Genomic DNA, 13,505 nt, shown 5'->3' on the forward strand with positions numbered 1-13,505 from the left:
TGTGACTTTGAGGATTGTGTGATTGCCCAGTAATCATCATACCCTTACTGGGGTTGAATGTTTCAATGGTCAATATGTTCCCCAGAGATTCAGAACTCAGTGAGAATTAAAGACTTCCCCATGTAACGTCTAATAGTGGCAGCAGAAAAACTGTGGGGAAAAGTTATACCCATAATGTGGGTAAATGCTGAGAAAGAGGAAATTGAATAAAAGATGTAAACTTTGGGACCCCAACCTCCTTTCTGCCTGTAAGGATAGAGGAAGCTGGAATATGGAGGCAAGGGACACTGGTCTTAGCACCGAGAGACTGAAGACATCACGGCTAGGTCACTCACTATTTATGTAACCACAAAGTTACTTGATTTTTATTTGCCAATATGTAGGAGATAATAACATCCTCATCTTAAAATTCTTGAGGGTATTAAAAGAGATGCAATGAAGTGTAAGAAGCAGAGTCAGCCATCTTGCTTTGGCACTGTAATTCATTTTATACTTAAAAGTTATATATACATATTTTTAAAATGTATAAATTTTAGGTCCAGCAAAATCTGGATTCATGGTTGTTTCAATATTTCTTCTCTTAAAATACATTTAATATCAGATACTAGGAGTATACGAGGTCTTAGGGCACACATACTTTTTTAAACCAATTCTAACATAACATAAACACACACACATAAACATAAAAGCACAAACTCTAAAGGAAAGAAAACATTGATATAGGAATTTCACATCATAACAGACATTATATCTATTTATTTCAATTACATCACAACCTGTGTGTATGCATACATAAAACATATTGTATATAGTTGTTGCCATAGCCTATTTACATTTCAGGTTTCACTGTGATCTCCCTGAATGGAATAGCTGGAAATAGGCCTGGAACACAAAAGAAGAAGTTAGCTTTAAATGAAAGTAGACTCTTCCTTTATTTTAATAATGAATTGGAAATATGTCTAACATATTCCAAGTCTAAGCACTTACCATTTGACAGGGATTGTTCTAGGTACTTGAACAATGTTAACTTACTTAATCTGCAGGAGTACTTTGAGAGATAGTTTCTATCACTGTTTTGGATATAATGAGGGAAAAATAAAGGTGCAGAATATGTAAGCCACTCCTCTGTACTCACAGAGCTCTCCAGTAGAGGAGCTAGGGCTTAAAGCCAAGTTGTCCTACTATAGAGGCCACACCCTCAGCCACCATGATAAACAGGCCACTTTACATAAAAAGAAGACATGTTATGAGGGTAAAGATGAAGAAGATTAATAAATTTAGGGGTGTTAGAAGATAACACTTCTATAGTATGAATTTAACTTTTTAAGTAAATAAATAATGTGGCTTTTGAATGAACACTAATGCCAGATTGATGGTTAAAAGTGCATTGAGGCAAGGAAAAGATATAAAGTAGTTATCTTAGAGGAACGTAAAGTGAATTTACTAGAGAAACATAGTAGGATTTTTGGATAGTGCTAGTTTGAGGGCTATAAACATAAAATAGAATGATCAGTCAGCATCATTTGGGGATTTTCCCCTAGCAACCTTCAGCTGCTTGACTGTTTATTCTAGGCAAGTGTATTTGTTAGGGATCTCCAGACAAACAGTACAATATATATATATATAATATATGGAGATTCATTATAGGAATTGGCTCACATGATTATGGAGGCCAAGAAGTCCCATGATCTGCCATCTGCAAGCTAGAGAACCAGGAAAACTGGTGGTATAATTTCAACCCAACTATGAACACCTGTAAATCTACAAGACTGATGGTATAAATCTTCATCTGAGAACCAGGAATGCCAATGTTGGAGGTGCCAAAAGATGAATGTCTCAACTCCAGCAGAAGGGGTGATCTTATTCTTCCTCTGCCATTTTGTTCCATTTAGGCCATTAAGAGATTTGGATGACCACTAACCACTATCAGTGAGAAAGATCTTTACTTAATCTACTAACTCAAATGCTAATCTGTTCTGGGGACACCCTCACAGACACACTCAGAAATAAAGTTTTAGCAGAAATCTGGGTATCACTTAGCCAAGTCAAACTGATATGTAAAATTAAACATCATAGCAGGCATTTAAGTTTTATTCCTAATTAGTTACTGCCTGATAATTATGTCAGAATAGAGACAAGAGGTGGAATTATGTGTATGTTCAAGGTACTGGTTATAATTTTTTTTAAGATTTATTTATTCATGAGAGACACACACACACACAGAGAGAGAGAGAGAGAGAGAGAGAGAGAGAGGCAGAGACACAGGCAGAGGGAAAAGCAGGCTCCATGCAGGGATCCCGATGTGGACTCGGGATCTGGGACTCCAGGATCACGCCCTGGGCCGAAGGTGGGCCCTCAACCGCTGAGCCACCCGGACTACCTATAGTTTTTAACCATAAACTCTGCACTAGGCAAAGAGAGATGTGAGGGCAAGCCAGGGTGTGAATAGTTTAATGAGGATAAAGAATTGTTAGAATAGGGATCCCAAGTAACTAAGTTGGCAAAACCAGAAAGAATGATCTGAAATTAGAATTCTAGATTCCAAAGCTTTGAAAGAGGTGATGCTGTGGTTGATAACAATATCTAGGTTTGGGATATTAGTGTGAGTGACTAGGAATTTCCAAAGAAAAACATTGCTTAAGAGATCAAGGAACTGAAAGGCTAGGGCTTCTGCAGTGAGAAAACAGTGGAAGGAGGAGTTGGTGGTGAGGAATTTCCTGGGCCAGTTTGTAATTCTATCAAAGAATTGAAGGAAAGTGATGAGAGAGTGGTGAATGATAGTAAATCAGTTGTCAGAATGACATGTGTTTCAAAGGATATGAAGTTTTGATGGAAGAAGGTAGAACAATGATCTAGAGTAGAGGGATATTGCCAGAAAAGAGGGGTGTGGGGAGTTGGGCAAAATGAGTGAGGGACAGAGGGAGATTCAGGCTTCCAATTATGGGATGAGTAAATCACAGGAATAAAAGGCACAACATAAGGAATACAGTCAGTGATATTGTAATAGTGATGTAAGTTGACAGTTGCTACCATTAAGGTGAACATAGCATAATGTATAAACTCATCTAATTGCTAAGTTGTACACCTGAAACTAATATAACATTGTGGGTAAACTATATTCAAATAAAAAATTTTAAAAATAAAAAAAAAGAATGATCTTGGAAAATTGCAGACTGTGGGCCAAAGCTACTCACCACTTCTTTTTTTAACAGTTTTATTGGAACACAGCCAAACCCATTCAGTTATGCGTTGTCTATGGCTGCTTGGGAGCCACCATGGCAGAGCTATGCTGTGACAGACCTTATCCCTTTTTAAATGGAAAATATTTACTTTTTGTATGATTACAGAAAGCACTTGCCAACCTCTGAGTTAAAAACAAAAGTACTATTAGGAATATCTATTGTGCATTTAAACCCCAAGATGCATGTAATATGGAGGGGGAAATACTTCTATTTCAGAGAACTGCAGGGAAAGCTGCATCCAAAGAATGCCTCCAAATTTTTGTGAGAGTGAGGTGGTGTAGAGAAAGTTTGGAGTAGATACCAGTTATATCAATTCAAATTTTCTCCACATAACAAAGTCTAAAGAGAGACAGCCACTGACAGTTTCAGGAATCTGAAAGTGTTGTCATGACCCAGAATATTTTCTGGCTTTCTCCTCTGCCATCTTTAACAGGTTGGGTTTTTGGTCCTTAGGCTTTTCACTGCATTGTCTCAATATTAAAACAGCATTCAAATCCAGGAAGCTGGAGGTGGGCCTGGGGTGGCAAGAAACTGACCTCCCCCAAGCAGTTCTTGCTTTTCATCAGTGAAGTAAATTCCCCAAAAGTCTGTTCAAAGGTTGCCCTTACTGAATCGATGGTTAGAGCTTTATCAAATTGACGCACCTTTTGAATGTCACAAATCAGCTATCTAGCAAAGGTGAAGGTGAATGCCGTGATTGACTTAGACTCATAATGGCTCATTGCTATCCTGAACACTTTGAAATTTAATAAGGAGGAGATGGAATAGGTGGCATGTGTGTGTCATGTACTTTAGGGGATCTTACTGTTCTTTTACACTCAGTTTCAGAAAGCACACCAGGGAAGGTCAGGTAGAATGGAAAGGGAGGGAAGAAGCAGTCAGGTCCTTGAAGGCATAAAGCTTTATAAGGCTAATAATCTGGGTGATGGTTGATGCCCTGAGTGGTTTAGATTAGTAGTGCTGACTAACAATGTCGAGGGGGTGGGCCGGTGTTATTGGAGTGGGCCAGTTAGACATTCAGATGATGGCATTCAATCAAAGTTGCAGTTTAAACCAGAGGTACTCAAGGAGTGGGCAAACTTGTTATGTATCCACAGCAAGACATATACAGGAAGTGAGTATTAACATTCAGAATCTTATATAGCAATGGTACACTACTGGGCATTTTGATTGTATTTTCCTCAAGTATTTACCTATGATAAATTAGGAGGAACAGGAGACAGCAACACCAAACATCAAAAAGCCATTCCTTTACCGTAAGAGTGAAGACTAGCTTACTGAGGATACTTATCAGGAGTCTCTAGGCCACTGGTGAGTACTATACTATATAGTTGTGTTCTCTGCAGAGAAACAATGATCTCTTCAGGGAAAGGCCATCTTTATCAGCACACAGCTCTAATGACTCAAAGCAGGGTCCATCTCATATTCAGATATTTCATCCTGTTGTTTTACTTTCAGACTTTTGAAATGATTCATACTTCCTGGAACATTCTTTCCTCATTGCCATTCTACCTGCCATAACTTTGTCTGTACAGATCTCAGTTATCCTTCATAATTCAGTTCCCCAACTCTGTAAAACAGGTAAACTGCCCCTTCTAAGAGTTCCTCAGTTCTCTCTGTGATTTCTTGATTACAAAAGTGGAAGTAACATGGTTGGAGGTCCCTCAAAAATTAAACAGAATTGCCATCTGATTCAGAAATTCCATTTCTGGGTATATATTCCAAAAAGAATTGAAAACAGATCCAGTATTCAAACAAATACATGTACAGGCACAATAACCCAAAGGTCAAAGAACCCAAATATTCATCAGTGATGAGTCATTAAATAAAATGTAACATATATACATAACGAAATATTATTCAGCCATAAAAAGGAATGAAGTACTGACACATGCTACAACATGGATGAAACTTGATACCATTGTGCTAAACACAAGAAGCCAGACACAGAAGATCACATACTGTATGATTCCATTTATGTGAAATGTCCATAATAAATAAGTCCATAGAGACAGAAGGCAGATTCATAGTTGCTAGGGGCAGGAAGGGGGTAATGAGATGTAAATGTTTTAAAGTTTTCCTTTTTTAGGGGGTTGATGGAAATGTTTTAGAAGTAGATAGAGGTAGAGATTGAACAATATTATGAATGTACTAAATACTAAATGCTACCGAACCCTTCACTTAAATGCTTCATTTCATGTTATATGATTTTCACCTCAATTGTTTTTTAAACAATGGAGGCAATTCTTCACCTTTTCTTTATTCAGACCCTTTGCAATATTACTTTGTAACTCCTCCAATCAAGGAATAGAGCTTATTTCTCTACCTTTTTAGCCTGAGTGGTACCTGTGACTAGATTTGCCCAATCAACTGTAGCAAAAACGACAGGGGCTACTTCTGAACCTGGCACTTTCCTGCCACACACAACCTCCTTGGGGATCCTGCTTCCACTGTGTAAAAAGTCTGTTGGAGGAAGAGAGACAAAACGCTTAGCCATCCCCTCCACCTGGCTAAGATTGGTTTAGCATTGCCCAGAACTGAAGAAGTGCCACGCTTATTTTTTTTGTTGTATGGCACTGAGCTTTTGTCCTAACAGGTAATTGATAATTTCTTCTCCTGTCATGATAGAAATCATTTTTTAACTATTATTTCTTGCTTAGTCTATCTGGCAACACCATAATTACTTGAAGAAAGAGATTCCGTCTGTTTTGTTAATTTTTAATCTTAAACATAGTACAGTGCCTGATAGGTGTATGCATTTTATAAAGCCATGCTAAATGAATGAACTAATGAATGTATATTCATTTTTAGCAATGAAATTTGAGTCCTACTAAAATTGTTTATATAAAATAGTGTAATGGTTGATTTTATGCATCAAGTTGAGTGGATCATGGGTACCTGATATTTGATTAAACATTATTTCTGGGTTTATCTGTGAGGGTGTTTCCAGATGAGGTTAGCATTTGAATCGGTGGATTCAATAAAGAAGATTGCCTATCCCAGGGTGGATAGGCATCAACCAACCTGATGAAGGCCTGTATAGAAGAACAAAAGGTGGAGGGAGAATGTATTCCTTCTGGCTGACTGGGTAACGTGGTACATCTGTCTTCTGCTCTTAGAATGAGACTTATGCCCCTGGCTCTCCTGGGTCTCAGTCCTTTGGACTCAGATTGAACTATACCATCAGTTCTGTATTTTGAAGAAGTCCTCATATTTGAGTTAGCCATGTATGGCTTAATATTTCTATGTATGTTTGCTTTGTTAGAAATTCCAATGCAACAGTATGAATTTTAATTATTTAACTGTAAGCATAGTCTTATGGCAAGCTTTCTTATCTCATTTATCCACATTATTTTCTCATCCTATTGTTTATGTCATATTTCTGTGGAGTTTTTTTAGCCTGTATTTTTTATTTCATTCTTTTTAAAAATACTTTTTTGTGATTCCCAATGTCTTTGTTATTTTATCTATCTACCTACTTATTCCTTCAAAGTGGATTTCCATTGTCTTTATACATTTTAATCTCATATGACAGGAAATACTATTAAGATATATTATTCTAGTGTCCAGAACAGAATTCCCAATTCCAGCTCCCAGTCTCTTCTATATACTCATACTTTATGTACCCATAGTAAATATAATACCTATAGTAGAATATTATATACACCCATAACATATTCATTAAATATAGATATTTACATATATAACATTTATATATAAATGGAATATATATATACATATATATATATATATGTATTTATTTAAAATAAGAGTGCATCTTTCTCTCTAGATGTGGAGTTTTCCAAGCTGCAAGTAGATGTATTGGCTATGGCTCCTCTACTTTTGAATTGGGCAATGGTTATTCAATTATCTGATTTGTGGCTCAGGAACATTATTGTAAATGGTTTCCAGTCCAATTACAGGTATTTAGCAGGATTTTTCTAATAAGGCCCAGAGCACTTAAAGTATTGTCTCGTCTGTTGATGTTAAACTCTAAACGAGTGGGTACATTAAAAAAAAATCAGCAGTCATCATGACTTCATGTATTGGTAAAATATTTTTTTCTAGTAATTATACATCCAAATACTTAACACATTGCTTCCACTTCCCTGAAATGTCCTATTATTTGTATTTTCAAGGAGTTGTCATCTCTGAGTACTTGTAGATAAATGGGACAAAGGGGGAGAAGCATCTTGTCAGTTTCTAACATAATATCGATTCCCAGTTTTTCCATTTGGTACAGCCTGATTGGGAGCTCTTAGTGAGAAATTTGAAAAGAAAGTGTTTAAGTGAATGTTGTGGTGCACATACCTGATATCCTCTTTGGGACAGATACAAGCTGTCCCAGATATTGGGAGTATTGACTGCAGATGATGCAAAGTCCTCACTGTGGATTATCTATCATAAAAGGGAGCTGAGCCATCAATGGTTAAATATACTTCCTAGGGGCTGATCAGTGTAGGGAGGCAAAGGCCCTGTTCCCAGTCCAGGAGATCTCTGTGGAACTGTCCAAGCTTCAGAGCTGATAACTAAATCACAATTAAGCATTTTCCCTAGTCGAAATTAGTTCATTTCCTTGTAGACATTGCTCCTAAAAACTCTTTCCAATAAAGCTACTGTATATAAATTTCCATTCAGGTAAACTTGATTTTAAAAATCTTACCTTTTTTCAGCTGGTTAAGGCTGTTTTATTTCTAGAGCCAAATTTATGTTTAGATTACCATTTCTTTTCCTTTAAATCCTGTTTTACTGTTGCTATTACTGAAACTTTCTCCTAATGTCTGGTGATAGGTAATCTTCTCTTTTTAAAATTTATTGTCTTTATTATTTTTTTAATATTTTATTTATTTATTCATGAGAGACACAGACTGAGAGAGAGGGGTAGAGACACAGGCAGAGGGAGAAGCAGGATCCATGCAGGGAGCCTGATGTGGGACTTGATCCCGGGGCTCCAGGATCACACCCTGGACCAAAGGCAGGCACTAAACCACTGAACCATCCAGGGATCCCCTACTGTCTTTATTATTAAGTTGTAAATTTTAATTCCAGTATAGTTAACATAGAGCGTTATATTCGTTTCAAGCATACAATATAGTGACTCAACAATTCTATGTACTATGGTGATAGGCTATCTTCTGATTTTAGTTTTTACTCTTTGAATTTTGTCCTGCTCATATGCCTTCAAGGTAGATGAGTGGGATGCTAGGTGAGGCTGCTTCAGGCACTACTAGCCTTTTGTCATTTCAAACTCATCATTATCAGTTCTCTTATCATTGCTCAAATTATACAAATGATGTGGGGATTCATGGCAGTTTGACACAGATGGAAGAGTTGAAAAGTCCTAGCCATATGTTAATTTTAGTCATTACCCTCTGTCCTCCTAAATTATCCATATTATTTCAGAACGCATACTTGAACCAAATTCTTACTTGTTTTTTAGAGGTTTTTCTGTGTGTTTATGAGATCAGGAAGTTGACTAGCTCAACCTTGAGACTTTGCTTAGAGCATATTCCACATGTACCAAGCCTGAGGCCTTCCTGAAGGGAGTGCTGGGGCCAGGAGCTGTCCCAAAGTTCTCAAATACTTTTATATGTATGAGGAGAGAATCAGGCAAAAAGGCAGAGGTGAAGGGATGCCTGAGTGGCTCAGCAGTTGAGCGTCTGCCTTCCGCTTAGTGTGTGATCCTGGGTCTGGGGATCGAGTCCCATGTGGGGCTCCCTCCCTGTGGGGGGCCTGCTTCTCCCTCTGCCTGTGTCTCTGCCTCTTTCTCTATGTCTCTAATGGGTAAATAAAATCTTTTTTAAAAAAAAGTAGATGTGAAGAAGAGAAGAATGTATGATGGGTAATGATGCCTTGGAGCTTAAGGGGGAAGGAGTAAATAAAATAAAGACCTAGGTTCAAATTACAACTGATTCCACTAGCTATGATTGGGGGCAATTTTCCTAAACTTTATAATCCTTTATTTCTTTATCCACAATGCAAGGATCAAAATTATATCATCGGGTTATTATAAGGATAAAATACCAGGAAAGTCAAACTCCTAGAAGTCAAGCTCCATATTGGAAATAATACGAAGGTTAAGGTCAAAAGTTGTGGGTGTATTGTAGACAGTTCTTTTACTGTGGCTGGCCTCATCATCCTCATAGTTTTACAGGGGGAATTGGCAATGAGTGATTTAATGATCTCTTGGACCTTTCTAGCTATAAGTTTCTATAAATATATACTAATTTCAATACAATTATGCTCATTTTGCCAAAATGAGCCAAGTGAAGGGTGCCTGGGTGGCTCATTTGGTTAAACATTTGACTCTTGGTTTCAGCTCAGGTCATGATCTCAGGGTCCTGGGATGAATCCCTGTGTCAGGCTCCCTGCTCACCATGGAGTCTGCTGGTGATTCTATTTCCCTCTCCCTCTCCCTCTCCCTCTCCCTCTCCCTCCTCGTCCTCCTCCTCACGTTCTTCTTCTTCTTCTTCTTCTTCTTTTTCTTCTTCTTTCTTCTTTTCTTCTTTTCTTTTTTTTTTTTAAATTTTTATTTATTTATGTTAGTCACAGGGAGAGAGAGAGAGAGAGAGAGAGAGAGAGAGAGGCAGAGACACAGGCAGAGGGAGAAGCAGGCTCCATGCACCGGGAGCCCGACGTGGGATTCGATCCAGGGTCTCCAGGATCACGCCCTGGGCCAAAGGCAGGCACCAAATCGCTGCGCCACCCAGGGATCTTCTTTTCTTCTTTCCTTCTTCTTCTTCTTCTTCTTCTTCTTCTTCTTCTTCTTCTTCTTCTTCTTCTTCTTCTTTCTCTCTCAAATTATAAATAGATAAGTTTAAAAAAAAAGAGAGCCAAGTGATTTTCCCAGAGTCACACAAATAGGAAGTGATAGAGCTAAAGTTGGAAACTAAGTCTTTGGGCTTCAAGTCTCAGTTCTTCACAATTCACCTTGTTTGGTTGGTGTATATGATATATTCTTAATGAACAGATCCTATGGGCCTGCATTTATTTTTGATTATTTATTCATTCGGTTACACACTCTCAGTTATGCACATTTGCCTGCAAGACTTAGATACAGTGAATATAGAATCTCTTCAAAATCACAACCCTTACTTCTTCATTCTCCAAAAGCAGATCATTAAAAAATGAAGCTGCCATTTTATGATTTTACTTATCTCCCAATGTGTAAGTTACATGATTTTCTGGGTCACACAAAGCTGTAAGTGACTTGCCTGATTGTGTTTTGTCCTGGGATGACAGTCAAGTGTCATGGGAGCTTGAAAAAAGTGAGGCAACATACTTGAAATTTTCTTTTTCACCATTTCATTCTCCACTTCTGGTTCATTTCGTAATTGTACAATTCAGGTTTGTGTGATTTGGGGGAATGGTATTTAGCTGTTGTAAATTTTGATTTCACATTCTGAAAACAGAGGTATTAATTACATCTAAACAATTTACCCTCATAAAACACATTTTTCCTGTTTATTGATGCAGTCAGTGGAATGCTGATTTCATTTATTTCGACAGTGTTCCATTTTTTTTTCAAAGAATAAAGATCAAAACTCTAAAAAGAGCTTGAAATATGGGACTTAATTTGGTCTCTGCTAGCTTCTGTAGGCTGAACATGGCCATCTCTATGCATCATTCACTATTGTTCAGTCTTAGTCACCTTCTCTTTGGTCCTTGAATACCCCAGACCATCTCTATCTTCTGGACATCTCTATATATGTTTCATCTGACTGGACTTCCCTGGCCCCTTTCCTTGTGAAAGCTTATTTGTTATTCTCAACTTATCCATTCACAAGGATCTTCTGAGTACTGAGACTAGAGTAGGTACTCATCTATAAGCTCCCAAAACACTTTGCAACTTTTCTTCATAATATTCATAGCACTTTATATGTTCTATGACTATCTTCTTAGCTAGTTGTACACATAGATTGTAGACACTAAGTGTGACTTATCCATCATTGTTTTCTGGGTGCCTTTCATGGTGTCTGACATACAGTGATTATAAATATTTGATGAGTGAATGAATAAATAAACAAAAGCATGTTGGAGGGGGAAAAACAGTAGAAGTAGGGAATGATGTTAAATCCCTCAATCACCAGCATTTTTAGGGAAAGAGTTGATTTATATTAAAAGAATGACAACTCCTTAGATGATATTTTATTTATCATAAATTTTATTTAATTTCATAGTAACTGTGTGAAATGGTATAACTAGCTTATTTATATATAAAGAAAAAAGGTGCTCAAAGATAATGTACCTCACTCAAAGTCACACAACTCTCAAAGAGCAGAGATGAGATTTCAGCACAGTTTAGCCCAAGATACACATTTTCTCACAGGTCAAATGGATGAGTTGGATGAGGGTTTGGTGGAAATCATACTGCTCTAGCATCTTCAAGTCCTTGATGAGGGGACTAATCTGTGCCATTCCTCCAAGAATATGGTATTGCCTTTATTTTAATTTTTTTTTGTAGGTAGAGACAATTCTAATGTTTTAAACTTGGCCTATTCCACTGTAACAGCCTTCACAACACAAATGAGAGAGTTGATATCCACATCTATCAGTGACTGAATATGTCTCTCTATTATACATTCTAGGACTGGGGAAATAAACATGGGATGGAGTCAGGGACCCACTAGGCTCACTGTGAGATACATCTGAGCTGGAGCTCCACTGATGACCTGACTTCCATATGCTTTTACTCTCACCAGTTGACCACAGTCATATTTTGTGTCTTCTGGAATTAGTTTCAGTTCAAAGACAGTATCTAGTCATCACCAAAGGCCTATTTGTATTTTTCCAAAGTATAGTCACCCTGGTAAATGGCCTGGGTTCTCTTTGCATAAAACCAGGAAAAAAATTAGAGGTATACATTTTTGGTGGTGTTCCAGGGTCGTTCCTCAAGTGGACTGTACTCCTCATTTCAAGGGAATTTGAATCTGTAAATGGGCTGGAGTCAGAGAATTAACTGAGGGGCTGTGATTCTCTGTTTTGGTTCTTGAAATTAAACTTCTGTTCACAAGACTTGGAACTGGTTTTCTTTTACAGATCAAGTAAGAACTAGTATATTTCCCAACTAGTTCTTTTCTAGGGACACTATGATCAACTAGCTAATGACATAGGCTTATGTGAGTCAGAATATTCTGATTACTTGCTTTGGTTTTGTTGTTCATATCTTTTTTCAACTTTACATGGAAGAAAATATGAAAATACATATGCACAAATCAGCACCATACAAACTAACTGTTCTGAATAGATTGGATTAAAATTAGGATAAAAATAAAATAGAAAATAAAAAGTATCGCAAATTTAAAATTATGCCCATATATTTCTAAATAATTTGGAGGCCAAAGAAGAAATTATAGTGAAAGTTACAAGTTTTTAGAGCAAAATAACAATGAGAACAATGTATGGCCAATACATAAACAAGTTTTTTTTTTTTTAATTTGCAAACTCAGTGCAAAGAAATTGAAGATGACACAAAGAAATAGAAAATATTCCATGTTCATGGATTGGAACAACAAGTATTTGTCTATACTACCCAAAGCAATCTACACACTTAATGCAATTCAAAATACCAGTAGCATTTTCCCCAGAACTAGAACAAAGAATCCTAAAATTTGTATGGAACCACAAAAGACTCCAAATACTAAAAGCAATCTTGAAAAAGAAAAGCAAAGCTGGAGTCATCACAATACTGGACTCAAGTTGTGTTACAAAGCTGTAGTGATCAAAACAGTACGGTACTGGCACAAAAATCAACATATGGATCAGAACAGAAAACCCAGAAATGAACCCACCAACTATATGGTCAATTGATCTTTGACAAAGCAAGATAGAATATCCAATGGGAAATAGCCTCTTCAACAAATGGTGTTGGAAAAACTGGACAACAACATGCAAAAGAATGAAATGGGAGCACTTACACCATACACAAAAATAAATTCAAAATGGATTCAAGACATAACTGTGAGCCTTGAAACCATCAAAATCCTAGAGAAGAACACAAGCAGTAACCTCTTTAACATTAGCCATAGAAATTTCTTTTTAGATATGTCTCTAGAGGCAAGGGAAACAGAAGCAAAGATAATCCAGTGAAACTTCATCAAAACAAAAAGCTTCTGCACAGCAAAGGAAATAGCCAACAAAATTAGTCAACATGGGAGAAGAGGTTTGCAAATGACATCTTTGATAAAGGGCTAGTATATAAAATATACTTACAAATATAGAACTTACAAAGCTTGACACCAAAAATACAAATAATCCAATTAA

At 37.0% G+C, this 13,505-nt stretch overlaps 1 long non-coding RNA gene across 1 annotated transcript in view; it reads right to left on the minus strand.

The window, feature by feature from the left end:
- Positions 1-772: 772 nt before the first annotated feature.
- LOC112668793 (uncharacterized) overlaps positions 773-13,505 on the minus strand; it is a 57,924-nt gene continuing 45,191 nt past the window's right edge. The window contains exon 4 of the long non-coding RNA XR_007405312.1: positions 773-882. This is a non-coding gene — a long non-coding RNA (uncharacterized LOC112668793). The remainder of the gene's footprint in view (positions 883-13,505) is intronic.

Source organism: Canis lupus, chromosome 23 (assembly GCF_003254725.2).
Source record: "Canis lupus dingo isolate Sandy chromosome 23, ASM325472v2, whole genome shotgun sequence".
Taxonomy (NCBI): Eukaryota; Metazoa; Chordata; class Mammalia; order Carnivora; family Canidae; genus Canis; species Canis lupus.